General features: G+C 36.9%; 1 protein-coding gene across 1 annotated transcript in view; it reads right to left on the bottom strand.

Moving 5' to 3' along the window:
• The window catches only part of plxna3 (plexin A3), a 158,848-nt gene extending 145,246 nt beyond the window's left edge, over positions 1-13,602 (bottom strand). Inside the window, exon 1 of the mRNA XM_087781248.1 lies at positions 13,390-13,602. The gene's annotated coding sequence lies outside the window, so the exon portion shown is untranslated. The remainder of the gene's footprint in view (positions 1-13,389) is intronic.
• Between the last annotated feature and the right edge of the window lie 6,290 nt (positions 13,603-19,892).

The raw sequence follows: 19,892 nt of genomic DNA, 5'->3' as shown, positions 1-19,892 counted from the left end.
TAAAGATAGGAAGTTGCACAAAAAAACGACTGAAAATGACAGTACATTTTGAATTATTGCAATAAAAGCATTAAAAAGCATTGGAGATGGTTCTTCTGTGCTGCATCCAAGTGTATATTGTTTATATTGTTCATATTGTTCATATTGTTTATATTGTTCCTCATTCGTTGCTCATATAATAAAGTAGTAAAGTCATTTTGTGTGGTATTTACTTTTTATCCTTGTGTTTCTTGTTGTCTCTATAAAAAAAAATAAAACAAGGGCTTCCCTGCAGTTTATGTTCCAGTCTACCACTTCCTGTCTGAGGGGTTCTGGTCCGTATCCTTCTTAAACTTTCCTTTTTTTTTATATCCAATTAAAAAAAAATGGGAATTTGCGTTTTTAGTCCATCCTTTTTAATTTAAGATATTATTGTTATTGTAATTTAATTTGGCCTTGTACTGAGTCTTGATTTGGAGTGGATTGGAAATAAAATGGTAACATTATGATGTATTGTGATACTGTAGGAACAACGATATATTTGTAGTATTGTCTGAGTACTTGACTCTGGTGTTGCAGAATTTACAGACCACATGACTCTTGATGAAGTCGTAACTGCTTTCATTTGTTTTTTGAAACCAAAATATGTCCAAACGTCAGCTTTAAAAGCTGCTGGAGTCGACTGTATCCTCTCGTCCTCAGTCTTTTCCAAAATATGTCCAAAAATCAGCTTTAAAAGCTGCTGGACGCGAATGTATCCTCTCGTACACAGTCATCGCTAGGATTTTATTATTCCTTTAGCGTTGGAGGATAGAATATCTGCTTCCATTTATTGGTTATTTTAATTGCAATGCAAAGATGAATAGAAAACAAAATATGTCGAAAAATCGACTTGGAAAAACTTCCGGGGACGACTGTATCCTCTCGTCCTTAGTCATCGCTGGGATTATATTATTCCTTTAGCTTTGAAGGATGCAATATCTGCTGCCATTTATTGCTCATTTTAATTGAAACACAAATATGATATAAAAAAATAAATAAAACCAAAATATGTCCAAAGAGCTACTTTAAAAAAATCTTCTGGACACAACTGTATCCTCTCGTCCTCAGTCATTCTCGGGACTTTTTTTTCCTTAAGCGGACGTAAAGACTGTTGACACCTATGCGCCGGAAGTTTCATTGCAACACAAAAAGAACAAAAGGCATTCATATTTGCATGTTAATGTACATTTACATAGACACTTTATCTAATTATAAACCATAATAATAATGTATCGATCTTGTTCCCAGGAACGGTGGAAGGACTTTGGTTGAACTCCAGTCATGACGCAGTCGAGACGGTGACGATCGTTTCTCGAATCCGTCCGCTCTCTAAAAGTTATGGTTACCGTCGTCGTAAATACCGGTTTCCACCCCGACCGACAAACAGGACTCGTGCACAAATGACCCGGTGTGTGTCTCCATGCGAACGTCAGCCAAAGACGAACGTGTTTGCTAACAAGACGCCGCTGCTCTTTCCCTGCATTGATTCATTGTGCTGCGAAGGTCGACCTAGCATTCCAAAAAAAAACGAGTAAAAACGAAAGTGACGTGTGTTTAGACTATTTGGTTCTGGACACACGCCGCTCTATTACACCGTCGCTCACAGCCGGACCAGACGTTTTTTTTTTATTGTGTAAAAGAATAAGAATGCGACTGAAAACTGATCCACACAGTTCATTTGTCACTCCCTGCTGACACATGATTCCCAAGTTTGGAGAAGTATTTTTCAATCCTTGACCCCGTCATGGCAGATGAACGATTCATCACAAGGTCTGTTGTGAAATGCAAAAAAAAAAAAAAAAAGAGAATTTACTGAAGGGTCACTGCCGTTGAACGAAAGATGAGAAGTGAAAGCTGGATTTTTTTCCCCTCTACCTGCCTAAAATGTTTAGAGTTCATCAAACTGTGACACGTGAACCGAACTCCCCGCTGATCTGTTCCGTCTCAAGTCGGTCCAGGAACACCTTCGGCTCCTTTCAGCAAAAACCCCCGGCCTTGTTATGACGGTCCAAGCTAAATATTTAGCGAGGATAACATCACCGGTGTGTGTCGCACACACTTCTGTCCGTCCCTAATGGTTTCTTTCAAAAAGAAACAAACACTGAGAGAGTGGAGTTCGCGTTGATGTCAGCGGGTCAAACAGTCGCTACGGCAGATAAGGAAGTGACAGGAACAGTTGTTTTTTCTCTGTTTGGGTGGGATCACGTGGACTTTACATTCCGTTGTAAACAAGTTCTAAATCTAGAGCCTGACTGCAGTCATTTAAACAGCGTCGCCAAAATAAACATGTTTAAGATTTGTACTTAGCAAGCATGAACGCACGAAAACAAATAGAAGAATGTTCCCTAAAAAGTTAGTGAGCCGACTTCCTGTTTGCATCAAACAAGTACATAAGTACCAAAAGGACCAACGCTTTATTCTAACATAGATTTTTAACAACTTAAAAAATGGGAATTTGCATTTTAATTCCATTGTTAAGTACATTGTTTTAATTTCAGATATTATTTTTATTGTAATTGCATTCGGCCTTGTTTTCAAGTCTTGATTTGGAGTGTATTGGTAATAAATTGGTAACAATATGATATATTGTGATACTGTAGTAACAAGGATATATTTGTAGTATTGTCAAGTACTTGACTCTGGTGTTGCAGAATTTACAGACCACTTGACGAAGTTTGTTTTGAAACTAAAATGTGTCTAAAAATCAGCTTTAAAAGCTGCCTGAGGCGACTGTATCCTCTCGTACACATCGCTAGGATTTTATTATTCCTTTAGCTTTGGAGGATGCAATATCTTTCTCCATTTATTGGTCATTCTAATTGCAACAAAAAGATGAATAGAAAACCAAAATATGTCTAAATATCGACTTTAAAAAACCTGCCGGAGGCAACTGTATCCCCTCGTCCTCAGTCATCCTAGGGGTTTTATTCTTTTGTTGAGATTTTTAACAACTTAAATATTAATGATTTATTCAAGACACATTTATAGGACAATAGTAATGAATTGAATCTTATTTAAAAAATATTATGAGATAATAGGAATACATTTATGTTTTAATATGATTAGAAATAAATACTAAACAGCCTCCTACATGATAAAAATGAGTTTATGGTTTGAAAATATACATTTTAACATAGTTTCAATTAGAACTACTCTAGTGAAAAAAATTAAAGTTTTTCTGTGATAAACAAAAAACATATATTTTTCAATTAAATCTAAATTTGATTTACTACGCAATAAAATTACATTTTTATTAGATTAAATTTTGTGGTTGACACTGCATGACTCTCGACAAAGTCGTTGCCGTTTATTTATTTTGAAACGTGTCAAGACATCAGCTTTTAAAAGCTGATGCAGTGGATTGCATCCTCTCGTCCTCAGTCATCGGGATTTTACGGTCCCTTTAGCTGCGGAGGACATAAAGACCGCCATCTAAAGGCTTGAATTTTAATGCAACATAAAAATGAACAAACACTGGGAATATTTACATGTTAGTTGTAAATAATAAGTATACTAAAATAGTATTGGGGAAATAAAAATGTCGTCACTGGTCATTCATCATTCCTTTTATCACAATAAGCAGCAAGAAACATAACAAAAAACGTCTATAAAAAAGTTGGATGTTGAGCTCCTTTGACATAAGGGAGGCCAAGGGGCTTGAAAACAGGCCCTCGGGGTCGCACAACGCCCAGGTCTGGTGTACACAACCGCACACACAGACACACAAGATGAGAGAATCTATGCTTCCCTGATGATCCATAAAGCATTTCTGCGGCTCAGACAGCTGCAGTGGGAAGCAGTGTAATTACACACAAGGAACACGAACACACAAACGCATGTATGGGACCAGGCGTACCAGGGATTAACACACTTTTGACACACAAAAACTAAAGCCCTCAAGGTTTCGCCGTGAAGCAAGACACGCTTGTGAAAATGCAACCGGTGGATGAAAAACAGATGCTTTTTTTTCCGTGTGAAAACGCAGCGATAAATGATTCACGGATTGTTTGAAAAATACAATTCCGAGCTTCCGAGACGGCGAGCTCTCCAGGAACTTGAACCTTCGCTAACCTTGCTCCGGGACGGAGGAACGCGACCGAGCGTGAAGAACACAAGAGTCGTTATCCACACGAGAGGACGCACACGGTCGAGTTTGTTATCTCGCCGAACACCAATTAACAGTCGGACTGTACTGTCTGGGAAAGCGGCGTCTTCGCCGACGAACATGAATCACACTTACTGAGCACGACGGTAAAGAAACATTCGTCACGGCGTCGACGGGTCGCTTCGCTATCTACGTCTGCAACCGTTTGAGGCCTTTGATCAGATTCCGTGCACTCGCTAGCATCTGTCAAAAAATACTAACCGTGGCTCAGCGAGTGAATGTGAAATACACACACAAAAAAAAAGCTCCTTAAAAAAAAAAGCTTCTTTAGATCAAATGGAAACGACAAAACGCTGATCCGGTATCTCACACACTAGATTGAGGAGGAAGATGCAAAACTAGGGAAGTACCGATCCGATACTGGCATCAGTCCGATCCAGCAGCTAGTATCGGAGAAAATGCATCCGATCCAGGCACTCGAATAACTATATTGTTGCTTTTATTTGACTTGTTTATTCTGTTGTTTTTATTTAGTTCTGGAATTGTTTGGTTCAAATAAAACCAAAGTATGTCCAAAGAGCGACTTTAAAAAAGCTGATGGACACAACTGTATCCTCTTGTCCTCAGTCCTTGTCCTGATAAGGAACGTAATGACTGCTGCCACCCTATGGGCCGGAGGTTTCATTGCAACACAAAAAATGAACAAAAGGCAGAAATATTTGCAGGTTAATTGTACATTTTAAATTTCATAAAGTATGTTTTTAATCCAACTTGTCATGAACAGACTGTCTTTTTTTTTCAGGTTCTAGAGTAAACAAAGTTTACAATTTAAAGGTATGTTTTTTCCCCACAGTGGAGAAGTTTTCGGATCAGTAACGGTATTGGCCGATACTCAAAGCTCATGTATTTGTACCATAAAAGTCAGATTGGTGCAACCAAATCCAACTCATAACTGTTGTTAAAATACACTGGTGTCCTCTCAGTAATGGTAAATATATATATTTTATTAGTAACTGTAAGTACTTAATCTCTCCTGTTCCGTTTGCGACAGAAAAATGTAAATAAAAACAGTCAAACAGCAAAAACGAAGACCACTACAGTCCAAATTTGGCTTTTACAAGACATTTTTAAGCCTTGTGGTATCAAATACAGTATCGAATAAGTCGAGTAAGTATAGTAAATTTCCTGAGTATCACTAAAGAGTCGAAGATGTTAATACCGTGACAATAGGGTTGTGGACACATATGGTATTGACTTCTTTTGATGCTCAAATACATCTCTATATATTGTTGATAAAAGACTATTCCAGATATTACGTATTATATTATATTATCATTATAGTGGAACAAATATCTTCACAGTATCCAACCATGAGTTAACCATATCATCCCAACCCTGATAGAACTAGACACATTTTTGGTACATTCATAACATACCAAAAAAGTAGATTCTACATGTCATTATCGTGTTGTACGAACTTGTTAATGTTTCAACTGCAATTGTATCGCGACCAAAATTATAATGTATCGACTGTTTTAACTAGCATTCTGGTGCAGCTTGTCATATCCGAAAGGTACTTTTTCCTGTTGTAAATTGTATTAAAAGTTGGTAAAGATTTTCAGTTATTACGCGCAAAATGTGGCAAAATCTGAATTCAAAAAACTTTCAAAATGTGCAAAAAAATACTGCGTATATAATATCTATATCGTGTTGTTTTTATTTATTTCTGGAATCGTAATGCTCGCTTAATAAACTAGAAAAGAAAATATCAAATAAATACAAAAAATACTGCCTAGATAATATCTAAATTTTTTTACTTGTTTATTCTAAAAAAAAAGGTAGTTTTTATTGAGTTCTGGAATCGTAATGCTCGCTTATTAAACTAGAAAAGATAATATCAAATACCGAAAATTAAAAATACAAAAAATACTCCCTAGATATTTTGACGATAACTTTTATAACCGAGATGAAATCCCTGTCAATTCAACTTTAAATGTCAGTTTTCATGAAACCTAAACAAATCCCGAACATCTGCATCTATTCACCTCCTCGTCTCAAGATCCCGTCGACGCATATTCATCTCCTGAGATCACGGCGTCACCTTCACCTTCAGCCGAAAAAACCTTCTCCCTCAAAAAAAAAAAAATCGGGTGATTTACGCTTCGCGGAATTGCTTTTTGTCTCCGACAAACTTGGAACGTGTCGGGAGATTTATGTCCTCGCAAACATGAGGGGTTACTGCTCGAGGTCCAGCTGCTGGAGGTCAGGCCCGAGTGAATGGTGTCAGTTGATTGTTTCCTCGGCTCATCCTGAACCGCATGTTTACTTCCCGGACTCTCGTCCTATAGGTTGAGATGATTTTTTTTTTTTTACGACTGGAAGAATTACATTTCCTCTCCGCGAAACAACCTCTACATCATCAGAACAACCTGATCAATCATTTAGTTTTTTTTTCCTGAGAACAAATAAGTCAATAACCATTAACTGATTCAGCAAACTAATCTGCCGTTTCAGCTCCTTCCACTTTCGCCGCCTTGTTTCCGTCTCTACGCTTGTTCAAAAAAACGTTCAAACCGAGGTACGGATTTGAGCTTTGATGGTATTATTGTTCGCGACGTTTGGCGAGTTGGGTGATTGAAGGGATCCGCGGCGCCTGCGGGGATCACAGGCCGACTCCGAAAAGAAAAAAAAAACGTTTGTGTATCGTCGCTGACAGTTTGGACAGAAGCCGCTTTTTTTTTTTTCATGTGCGTGAGTCACTGGAGTCTGAAGACTCGAAGCCGTTTCCACGATCATCGTCTGTGATTGAAGTGAACTCCTACTCTTCACTCTCATCCAAATATACCGTTGTCTATACCACTAGTTACTGCTTATTGACACAGATTACACTTAAACGAGTGACAAAACACAGTTTTACCATTTTATTAATTAGATAAAAGCCTGAAAACATCACTTTTTTTTAAAATTAATTTCACTTTTTTTGGTTTATAAACCCCTTTTCCTGAACTATTAGTCCAAACAAATGGATTCTTAACTTTAATAATATTGATTATTAGAGTCTTAAAGATGCATCTTGGACAGTTTTTGAGCGTCAACGTGATCTGTGACTTGTGATCAATCCTGCAAACGCTAGACGGGACCGTTTTGTTGAAGCAACTCAGCGTTACGTTGAGTTTTTAGTGCACTTTATTTTAATGTTTTCAGTTTATTTTTGCTGTAAGATCTGTTAAAATAAAGCCTACATCAAACCAATGGATTTCCTAACCATTGGGTACTGGTACTGGTCCGGGAGTCATTTTAAACTGGTCAGTACAGTAAGTAAAAAATATATATAATCTGTTTTGTATTGATAATTACTCTCTAAAATGTGATTTATCTTTTTTGTTTTTAAATACTGTATTTTCTCTTAAGTAACATTAGTTTGCAACTCTTGACACGTCACGACGCTCGTTTCCAGTCATGTTTACTCATGAAATAAACCTGTAGAACCTGCTGATACCTCGATATAGTGAGATGTACTTTTCATGTACCCTACAACATTACGACGTTTTATTTATTTTTTTGTCTGAAGATCATTTTGTGCATATAATGCTGACATTACACCATAGATTAAGCATATAAACAGATGAATTAAAGATGAACAAGACATGACTTTTTAGTAGTAATGAAGAAGTGATACTAATATTATAATACCTGATGCAAAGACAAAAACTATATGGTAAATATAATACAACAGCATGACTCGTAGTGTACTAATAGTTGCTATACGCTTACGGTTCAAACTCAGAAATAGATGTTAAATAAACCCACACAAAGTACTATAAAATTGTCAACCATCAATTACTAAACATTAAACTTTGGCGCTCCTGAACTCCACCTGGTACCGGTGACCTCCAGGATGAGATCCTCAAGGACAACTTCATACAAATATCTGACGGAGGCTCATCGAGGAGGACGGTTCCAAGGAGCAGCTTCTGCTGACTGAAGGAAAACAGAGCTCTGCTCCTGGAAGGTTATGATTATAGTGAGGGATCAATCTGAGACAGTGCTGTCCGTCGGTGTGCACACCTCAGGACTGTAGCAGGGGATCTGGCTCGGCTCAAAACATGACTGGTATATAGCATTTAATGGCAGCAGACATGTAGTGAAGACTAGGAATTAGAAGCTACCGTTAAGTAGAGGCGCGAGAAAACGCTGATACATCAACATATTGCTATTTTTTAAGATACTTTATTTGGTTTTATATTTATTGTATGGTTTCTCATTTCAATAAAGTGTGTATGAAATAGGATTTTATATTTGTTTACAAAAATCTATAATAATAATCACTGCGTTTGTTCATTTTTTGTGTTGCTATTAAACTCCCAGCCCGTAGATGGCGGCAATCATGCCACTAGGGTCTTGTTGGAGGCAGTTATTTCAGATTTAGTATTTATTTTTAGGCATTACGCCCTCCGTCGCTAAAGGAACAATGAAGTCCTGCGAGATCCCGGCGATGACTCAGGATGAGAGGATACAGTCGACTCCAGAAGCTTTTAAAGCTGATGTTTGGACATATTTTGGCGATGACTGAGGACAGGAGGAAACAGTCGACTCCAGCTGCTTTTAAAGCTGATCTTTGGACATATTTTGGCGATGACTGAGGACAAGAGGATACAGTCCACTCCAGCAGCTTTTAAAGCTGATGTTTGGACATATTTTGGTTTTAAAACCAATGAAAACAGTTATGACTTGGTCAAGAGTCAAGTACTCGACAATACATAACGACCTTCCACAGGTAAAGAAAGAATGAAATCCAGAGAAATGACTAAGGATGAGAGGATACCGTCGACAATAACAGCTTTTAAAGCTGATGTTTGGACATATTTTGGTAAGGACTGAGGATGAGAGGATATAGTCGACTCCAGCCGCTTCTAAGGGTGATGTTCGGATATATTTTGGTGATGACTGAGGATGAGAGGATACAGTTGACTCCAGATGCTTTTAAAGGTGATGTTTGGATGCATTTTGGTGATGACTGTGGACGAGAGGATACAATCAACTCCAGCCTCTTTAAAGCTGAAGTTTGGACATATTTTGGTGATGACTGAGGACGAGAGGATACAGTCGACTCCAGCAGCTTTTAAAGCCGACGTTTGAACATATTTTCGTTTCAAAACAAATAAAAGCAGATACGACTTCATCAAGAGTCATGTGGTCTGTAAATTCTACAACACCAGAGTCAAGTACTCGACAATACTACGAATATATCCTTGTTCCTACAGTATCGCAATATATCGTTGAGACTGTATCATGATATGTTTCAAATCGCCAGATTCTTGCCAATACACAACAGTATAGTAAACAGTATTCTTCCACTAAAGAATTCAATTAAAGTTTCATTTATTTTTATTTTAAATGAAAATATGTGGAATAAGATGAAGCCATAAAGAAAGATAATAACCATAACATTAACCATTGTGACTATGTTTATTGGTGCATTCCATATGTTGCCAATATTACTATGAATATTCATGGATATTCAAGCAATGCTCAAGAAACACCGTTTACTCGTACCTACTAAAAAAAAAAAGGTGGGAATTGCGCAGGATAATCTGTGAATACAAGGCTAGCCAAGTGACACATTATTCATTTAAACGAGATTGCAAAAATCCCTCAAAGTTATTCTCAGGCGACGGTGTGAGACTGCCGTGGAGCTAAATCCCAGCAACCTGAGTCTCAAGCTTTTATATGAACATTGTCTTATTCATTATTGCTTTTAAAAGCATGAATGCACATTGAATAATTAAACTGTCATCCGGGCTTCTGATCAGAGGCTGAAAAACGGCGACGCTTCAAAAAAAAAAAAAAAAGAGAAGAAGACGCCCCTGGCTGCAGGTAACAGGTTGACCCCATTTTCGACACAATCATAATGCCCCGCGCACATACATGATTAATACATCCTATAATAAGCATCCGTGATGTATTTCCAATAGCGGGATATGTGGGACATTCTGGAGACGGCAGGAGGAAATCCCATTACCTATAGATCTATGGCTCGGCTAATATACCGAGACACTGGGGTTGGGCTGAAGGTTATTCCCAGTGGAGCTCTCGCAGGAGACCAGTCTGACGCTGGGCACGGTAGACCGGGTCACGCGTGCACACGCCTATCGACCGGGAGACGCCGATAAATCATCAAAGGCAGGTGTAATTATTGGCGCTCAAGTTACGACAAACAAATATAGATAAACTAAGTCGGATAATGTGACCAAACAAGGACTTCCCTTCCCACTCTCTGGGCAGATGATATGAGGTAGTAACACAACACACTGTGTTAGAATGAACAAAGTAGAAACTAATATGCAGGGGTGCTAGAAAATATCTACACGCTAATATATGTAGGTATTTTGTTCACGATACTGTATCTATATTCACTTTATCGGTTCATTTTCTTTTGGCTTTCAAATAATTTATATTTACATTCTTTTGCATTTTCTTTTATGTGACTAAAGTGTGCGTAAAATAAAGTAATTCGATTGACTCCAGCCTCTTTAAAGCTGATGTTTGGACATATTTTGTTGAGGACTAAGGATGAGAGGATACAATCAACTCCAGCCGCTTTCAAACCTCATGTTTGTTTGTATTTTGGAGATGACTGAGGACAAGAGGATACAGTTGACTCCAGCAGCTTTTAAACAACAATAATGGCTTTTAAAGCTCATGTTTGTTTATATTTTGGTGATGACTGTGGATGAGAGGATACAATCAACTCCAGCCTCTTTAAAGCTGATGTTTGGACATATTTTGTTGAAGATTGAGGATGAGAAGATACGGTCGACTCCAGCCATTTTAAAAGGTGATGTTTGGATGTATTTTGGTGATGACCGTGGACGAGAGGATACAATCAACTCAAGCCGCTTTCAAAGCTCAGGATTGTTTATATTTTGGAGATGACTGAGGACAAGAGGATACAGTTGACTTCAGCAGCTTTTAAACAACAATAATGGCTTTTAAGGCTCTTGTTTGTTTATATTTTGGTGATGACTGTGGACGAGAGGATACAATCAACTCCAGCCTGGAAATATTTTGGTGATATTTTCGCTTTTAAAGGTGATGTTTGGATGTACTTTGGTGATGACAGTGGATGAGAGGATACAGTCGACTCCAGCCGCTTTTTAAAGCTGATATTTGGACATATTTTGGTTTCAAAACAAATGAAAGCAGTTATGACTTCGTCAAGAGTCATGTGGTCTGAAGGAACTATGAAATCCCGCTAGATCTCAGCGAGGACCAGAGGATACAGTCGACTCCAGCCGCTTTTAAAGCAGATATTTTTGGTTCGTCAAGAGTCATGTGGTCTGTTGATTTTGCAACACCAGAGTCAAGTACTCAGACAATACAAGTACTCAGGCGATACAAATATATGTCTGTATCGCAATATATCGTATCGTGATACATGCCGTATCCCATGATTCTTTCAAATACACACTCCAATTCAAATGTTGTTTTTTTCAAGCTAAACAATGCAAATAATATGAAATATATCATTCTCTCATCAATCACAATAGAAAAATTGAAGGTACTATTTTACTAACAAAAGGATAATCATTGCTTAATCACTCTTTGTCCGTCTAGAACGAATACACATCTTCTATATAATCAGTCACTTACTCACTCAAAGATACAGAAATTAAATTAATTAGCAGGAAAGCAAATCAAAAGATAATGTATTCTCGTAACAGTTGTGAGATGGAAAAAAAATTGGCCCCGGGATTCAAAAGTCGCTCATTTGTATTCTTTATTTGGCAACACGACTCTCGAGTTTACACGACCTGTCGTGATGAATAGTCTTTGCACTTGCTTAGATATTGAAATTCATGTCATTATTTCGAACGAATCAACGTCTGGAGGAAGTCTCAAGAGCCACAAAGACAAGTGTAATCGTCAGATTAATACATAATACGGATGTAAAGTTACAGATCAAAGTCGTACTTTGTAGGCAAAATTGTAAAATAAATGACCTTTTTGTTGGTTAAATACTCATCATATCGCTGTATTTATCTGCAATGCTAATCCTTTACTGCTGAGAAACAATGAGAATATGTCACTATTTCTACTGTTGTTTACCACAAGGGAGGCACGGAAAAGAAAAATGATCTTTTTTATTCAAGAAACTGTGGTTCAACGGCCAATAAAAGGCGATCATTATACTCATCTAGGACTTTAACTACCAATAAGAATAACACACAAATCTCTAATTTGCCTCCTTTATTATTAACCTGATCGATGGTATTGATCAGTTAAACATGGGTCTCTGAGAAGACACAGCAGTGAACAAAAAAAAAAAGAAAAAAAAGAGAGAGAGAGAAACCTGCTGCTGCTTCATTTACATTCTCACATTCATTAACATACAACTGGTGGTAGATTTGAGCCTCAACGTTCATTTCAATACAATGAAATATCAAGAAAATAAATCTTTTTTTCTTTTCTTTTTACCAGGTGTTTTTTTTTTTTTTTTTACAATTTACAACCTTCGGGTGGAACTGATGGCTCCATCAGGTCAGTTTAATAACATCCATGATTTACAGTCGCCAGTATGATTGTGTTCGGGATCCATCCGTTTGATCCCGGACGGTTCGATAAACTATCCCCGGTTCGACTCGGGAGTGGACCGCGAGGATCGATTTTTTTTGTGGGGGGGGGTTAGGGGGGTCTCTTCTTCGACACATGGACGGACGGATTGAACGCGGATTCGGGAAAAGCCCCCTCATCCGAATTCTAACTGCGATACCGAGGGAGACCAGCGGGCTGCTCCTCGGACGCGAGTCGCCCCCTTTTTAACCCGTTTTTCTGCGTCCCTTTCCCCCCCCTTTGTTCTTATTTAATGGATCGGCGTCTGGAGCCCCTCCTCACCCCCCCAACACTCTCTCCCCTCCAACCACACACCCTGAAACACACACGTTTGTTGGGGGGGTGGTAGCGGTGACGGTAACGGGGGGTCGCGTCCGCAAATCGCGATTTAAAAAAAAAAAAACCGTGTTTCCCTAAAGAAACCCCGCTGTCGATGAACACCTCGGGGTTGGACTGCAGCTCCACCTGGGGTAACACTCCCCATCCCCCCGAAAAAAAAATCCCACTCTTTCGCCCCCCACTCGGAGCAAAACACAGGGAAAGGAGGGAGATGAAAACATGATGGAGGAGTGTAAACCCCACTAAAAAAAAAGCATGCACCCCCCCAACCCCAACATCACCCCCCAAATCCCGGGGGTCTCCGGACCTACCTGGACGAGGAGGCGCAGAAAATCCTGTCAGTGGTTTTTAACTCCACACTTCTTCTCCTCCTTTTTTCTCCACTTCTTCTTCTCGCATTAAAACTTGAGCGACAGTGTTGGGGTGACTCCGATCGGGTTAAAAAATTTAAAAAAAGGTTCCAGTGTTTGTTTTTCCTTCAGTTCGTGCAGGAGTATCCAGAGTGATGTATGGAGCGCGTGAGCGACGCGTCTCCCCAGTTCGCACAGCCTACCTCGGCTCGGCTAGTCTCGGCTCTGCTGCTGCTGTGCCTCAGCTAGCTTCGAGCTGGACTGTACCACTCAGGTCGTGTCAAGGGGTGGGTATGTTTCTATCGAGACGCCCACCACTCATTTAATAATAAACTTTCTCATTTCTAAGTAGTCTAAATATCTATTATCGTTCCTTGCGAATGGATTAAAAATGTATTTAGGTAACACAAATGTTATGGGTCGATTGACATTTTTACGAGCGAAACGTAAACCCCCCCATAAATATTCGGATAAAGGCGTAATCCGACTCTCTAATCTGCTGTTTTTCTCCTGTTTTTTAACCAGATGTGCGTGAAGACTAGCGACAATACGGTAGATTATGGATTTAAAATGAGTTAGAGTAAAACTAAATAAATAAAAGTAAAACAAACAAAGTACGTAGGAATTTGTTTTAGCTCACACTTCAAACAAATAAAAATAAACTATTCATTTGCCAAAATAAAGATTACATTTCATTAATCAAAATAAGGTTAGGTAGAACTTTATTGATCTTTATTGATTAAATTGTTTTTTTCCAATAGCCACAGCAAATACAGCAATGTTTTTCATAAAAAATAAATCAAAATAAAATAAGAACAAGAACATGAGAAATAAAGATAAAGAACAAGATGATCAATCTAAGTCTAAAGATAATATGATTTCTTGGGAGAAATTGACACAACATGATCTGGAGCTTGTAATCCCTGCGTTTATGTCGTCTCGCCTGGACTATTGCAACAGTCTGTTGTTTTCATGTCTTAACAAGAAGGATCTGTCTCGCCTGCAGTTAATATAAAACTCTGCAGCGAGAATTCTGACCTGCTACAGTAGAAGAACTTACATTTCCCCGATCCTTAAATCTTTTCACTGGCTAACAGTTTCTTTCAGGATCAACTTTAAGAGACCGGTTCAGCGCTCTACAAATATTACTTACTTACTTACTTTCTTAAAAAAGATTCAATATATATTCCATATATATATATACAGTATATATATATATATATATATATATATATATATATATATATATATATATATATATATATATATATATATATATATATATATATATCCCTGTGCAATGAAAACTTTGTTACCCACGATGAATTCCCGTACGAAAAACAATAAATCATTCAAACTGGAGCTAAATAAAATAGCAGAAACACAAGATAGGAATCTTTGGTTGAGGTGACACATACCATTCAGCTTTATTGCCAGTAATGTTAAGAAATAAAACAGGAATTTATCGTGGTATGAATAAAAATAGTAAAAATAAAATGGGGGAAATAAAAAATTAATTCAAATAAAATTGAACACAATTGAATACACATTGTTTGCTCATTTTAACTGAATAAAAAAACAGGAAAGTTGAGGGAAAAAAGGTTGTATTTTATCAAGTGGTGTTTTGTTTTTGAAATAATGTGCCTAAAATTAAAAGTACCATTGAGTTATGTTTATACTTATATATTTACTGTTTTATAAATTGAATTAATGAAAGTTTCACACTGCGTTGAGTCTGGATCTGCTTGAGGTTTCTGCCTGTTAAAAGGACATTTTTACCTGGCCACTGTCGCTCAGTGTTGAGTCGATAAAATCTTTTTTTTCTTTTCTCTTGTGTGTAAGAAAAACGATTAGAAAAACAAGTAGTATTGAGTCCAATGGTATTTTCCTCAGCACTCTATTTCAAATTTGATCTTAATACATTGTTTTAAGTAAGGACACTTTCCTGTCAAGTATTTTATTTTATTTTATTTTATTTTATTTTATTTTATTTTATTTTATTTTATTTTATTTTATTTTATTTTATTTTATTTTATTTTATTTTATTTTTATTTTATATCCTGTAATATGTTCAAAACACTATGAACAATAAACAAGACCTGATTCTGAAAGTGTTTTTCGTTCTGTCATTGAATCACACGGTTGAAGTCACAGGTGAGGGACGAACAACAAGGATGATTGTAGGTCATCATAACCCACTAAATAAGTATCTTCCTCTCTCGCTTCTTTTGTACGCGACAGCAACACCATCACGGAGGTGCCATCAGCAGCAAAAAAGGATTCGTATTTTTAATTCATTTCCTTTTGTGGATCACAAAGAAAGCATCATCCACACAAGGTTAATGTGTAATTATTCGTCAGCCACTTAGATCTGACAGAAAAAAGATTAAAAGGGAAATGTCAAGTGTTATACTTGTTAAAAGTGACACAATTTTATTTTATCATAACGTTACGTTGTAGTTATATCCTCCATCGCACTGTAGACGAGTGTTTCAGAAGTAGATTATTGTTATTACCATGTTGTTATTGTGAGATTGAACTTTTTTAAAGAACGACATCATCGCTCGTCATCCTTAAGATCCTCCTTCTATTTGTGATTCTAATGAGACGTCTGGGCCGGTTGTTTTTCTGCCGATCCAGCGTTATTGCATCAAACGATGCTACAATGTCACATGTTTGACGTGCCTTCAAAGTAACTTAACAACAAACTGTAACGCGTCTCTAAGAAGATTAATATTGGCGGGACAGTGCAGACATTAGACAGATGGCACGAGGTTACGTAAGATTATGTATTCTCATATTAACGGCACAAAGAACATGTTATGAAGCTGAATATCCTGTTTGTGTGGGTTGTTCTCAACCTTGGGACTCATCTGTTTAGTAAGTCCTATTTAATTTGTGGGTCTTTTTTGAGAAAAATCTCGACAGAAATTCAAGGTCACACTGGAATTACTTGAGTGGACCAGGGCAGATGTGATGTTTAATTAATTCAGATGTTTTTATCTTTACTTTTATTTTGTTGCCTTTTTTTCGTGAAGGTTTTTACTGTATAATGGCTAATCTAAATTCTACATAATATTCATTTAATTTACGTGGCTTTTTAACCAACTTCATTCAAATCTCAAGACTTTATTTCCACGTTCCAGTTCACAAGATTCTGCAGTTGTGATGTGGAAGCAGTTATTTTTAGTGACTTTGTTTTCAGTAAAATGAACAAGTCTTTTTTTTTTTTATTATTACATTTTTGTTTAGTTTAATTGTATTTTGTTGAATTATATTTAATTTATTTTTATTTTCATTTTTCCCTTTTATTTTTTATTATTATTATTATTATTATTATTATTATTTATTTTATTTTACTTTATTTTTATTTATTTATTATTATTATTATTATTATTTTATTATTATTATTATTTTATTATTTTATTATTATTATTTAATTTATTTTCAATCCTGTAATATGTTCAAAACACTATAAACAATAAACATGTTCTAATTCAGAAAATGTTTTTCGTTCCAGTTTTCAAGTCAATAAAATCAAAAAATAAAATAAATAAACAATATGTTCATTTTAATGATGTTGAAGCAGTTATTTTAAGTGACTTTGTTTTCAGAAAATGAAAAAAACAATGATGTTAATAACTATAATTATTTAGTTAAGCCACTAGGTGGCAGAGTTCATTGATCGAACAAATTATTGACCGATGAACTAGAATCTAAATGAAATAAAATACTATAATAAATATGATGATTTGTTATAAATATATCTTTAGATATAAGTATCACGAGATACAAATTTATCGAGATTGCAATTCCTCGTTAACCCTTGTGATCTCTCTGGGTCAAGGGGACCCGGGGGGCGGGGAAAACAATTGTGTTTGAGGTATCCCTTGTGATATCTTTGGGTCAAAATGACCCGATCGGACAAGGAGGTAAAATCTTGGTCAACACGTTTAAGCATAAAGTAAGTATCCTTGAATTCAGAATCAGAAAAGTTTATTGTGTGTTGTAGACACAACAATAATACAACAAATATTACAAATAATTCAGTACAGAATAGAATAATAAGCGAAACAAAACCTAAATCTTAGTTTTAGTCGTATTAAAAGTCTTCTTAACTTTGCGCTTGATGGAGTCTACTGACTCCTTTAAGAAACACCTTAAGACGTTTCTATTTGTTCAGGCTTTTCCTTGAATTTCTCGAACTCCTGTGTTGTTGTCAGTATTATCTTGATCTTTAAAGTATGTACTTTTTTGAGTATTGTTTTGATTGTCTAAGCGCTTTGTGACCCTGGTCTCGAAAAGCTCTATATAAATAAATATTACTTGCTTACTTACTTACTTACTTACAATCTACTAAGTAATGATAAGATAAGGAACAGCCTTATCTTATCTTATCCTAGTAGATCACAATATCAACATGAACTTTAATCTACGTTGACCAAACAATCCAGCGAACCCCCGAAAATGACTTAGAGTCCATATTTGGCTCCAGCGCCATGACTTCCTCGACTTTTCCTCAACTTTTCATTGGCTCCCTCCGACTGTGCCGGTTTATTACCCGGCTCCTATGAACCTGTCAGGACAACAATAATCATATAACAAAGACGAAATCCTTAGGATAGTTTAAAAAGCTGCAGATCCACTGGGACCAGGACAGTTAAAAAAACGGGGGGTTCATGGTGGGCCTGCAGGAACGGATGCTGCGGTGTTAAGCCCTTTTTTTTTTCTTTTTTTTTTACGAGCTGCGACTGCGCCGGTGGTCGAGTCGACGTGCCCGGACCTGCAACATCACGGCGACCATACACCCAGAATGCGTTCCCTGACTCGGCTGTTCCTTGTGCTCGAACCAGTTTTCCACGGCGGCCTAAAATAACCCCCTGGCTGGGTGTCGTCGTCTGCTCCCCGGGATCAGGTTTTGGGTTGAGACTGGGGTTGGATGTAGAGCTGCAGCCACTGGTCTCACCCTATAATCAAGTGTGGAGTGTGACAGTTCAGCTTTCTACCGTCTCCCTCGTTCCTTACCCCGCTCGTCTCCCTGTAATTTAGCTAATTGAAGCCACTTGAGGGGTTGAACCCTCTCCTCATTTCATCCACGCCTTTTTTTTTTCTTTTATACCCATTTCGCTTCTCTGTTCCTCCTTCGTGTTCTGCTTGGTTTGCTCTCCGTCGGGAGGAGGAGGAGGAGGGACGGGAAGAAGGTAATAGAGCAGATGAAGGAGAGAGGAGAGGAAAGTAAAGAGGATTAAAAAGGAGAATATTAATTGAGGGATCAAGAAGATTCAAGTCGGAGAAGGAATGAAAAGGGACTTTTGTTATGAAGCTCCGAGTGAATTTTTTGTTGTATTTAAACTCGACTTAATGTGAATTCAAAACTTTTTAAACAGATCCATATATAACAGTCAATATCATGTGTTCTAATAAAGATCTAATGCCGTTAGAGACATTTGATTAATGGCGTCTTTCGAAGAAGAAAAGCTTTTTTCTCTTCTTTCAGTCGACTCCATTACTGTGAGGCTGCTTTTCTTCTTAACAGGTACGACTGTGGCGGCTTGAATATTTTTACCATTTGTTGTCACGGTTTATTTGTTATTAGCGGGAGGACGATGGTTTCAGGAGCAGCAGCAAAAACACAGTTTCAGGAAAATCTTTCTGTATCAAAATACACATTTTTATTTGGATCTCTGATATATATGACATATTCAGCTCACGATACGGTTCAATACGATATATTCAGCTCCTAATACGATTTGATATATTCTGCTCACAATACGATATATTCGGCTCAAAATACGATTTAATAAATTCAGCTCATAATACGGGTCAATACGATATATTCAGCTCAAGATAAGATTCGATATATACAAGTCACAGTACGATACAATTCGATATATACATCATGCAATAAATATGAAATATTCAGCTCACGATATGATACAATACCATGTTTTCATCTCATTTGTTATTTTTAGGTCGCAATGCGATTCAATATGATATAGATATACGCAATACAATTAAATACGCTACATTAATCTCATAATACAATTTGATACGATATATTCAGCTCCCGATACGATTCTATATATTCAGCTCGCAATATGATACAATACGATAAATACATGATACAATTCAATACGATATATGTATTTTACGGTTAAATACGGTTTATTCAGCTCAAGATACAATTTGTTATATTCAGTTTAAGATACGATACAACTCCATACTGTATATACATGATACAAATAAATACGATATATTCAGCTCACGATACGATTCAATATGATATATACTGTAGATATAGTGTTATACAATTGAATATGATATATACATGATACAATTAAATACAATATATTAGTCTCATAATATGATTTGATATATTCAGCTCACGAAACGATACTATATATTTAGCTTGCAATACAGTCAATACGATATATACATATATCCTCTTGTCCTCAGTCATTCCC

This window comes from Callionymus lyra, chromosome 19 (genome assembly GCF_982586985.1).
Source record: "Callionymus lyra chromosome 19, fCalLyr1.hap1.1, whole genome shotgun sequence".
In the NCBI taxonomy this organism is placed as follows: Eukaryota; Metazoa; Chordata; class Actinopteri; order Syngnathiformes; family Callionymidae; genus Callionymus; species Callionymus lyra.
This window is presented reverse-complemented; position numbering and strand designations above follow the sequence as displayed.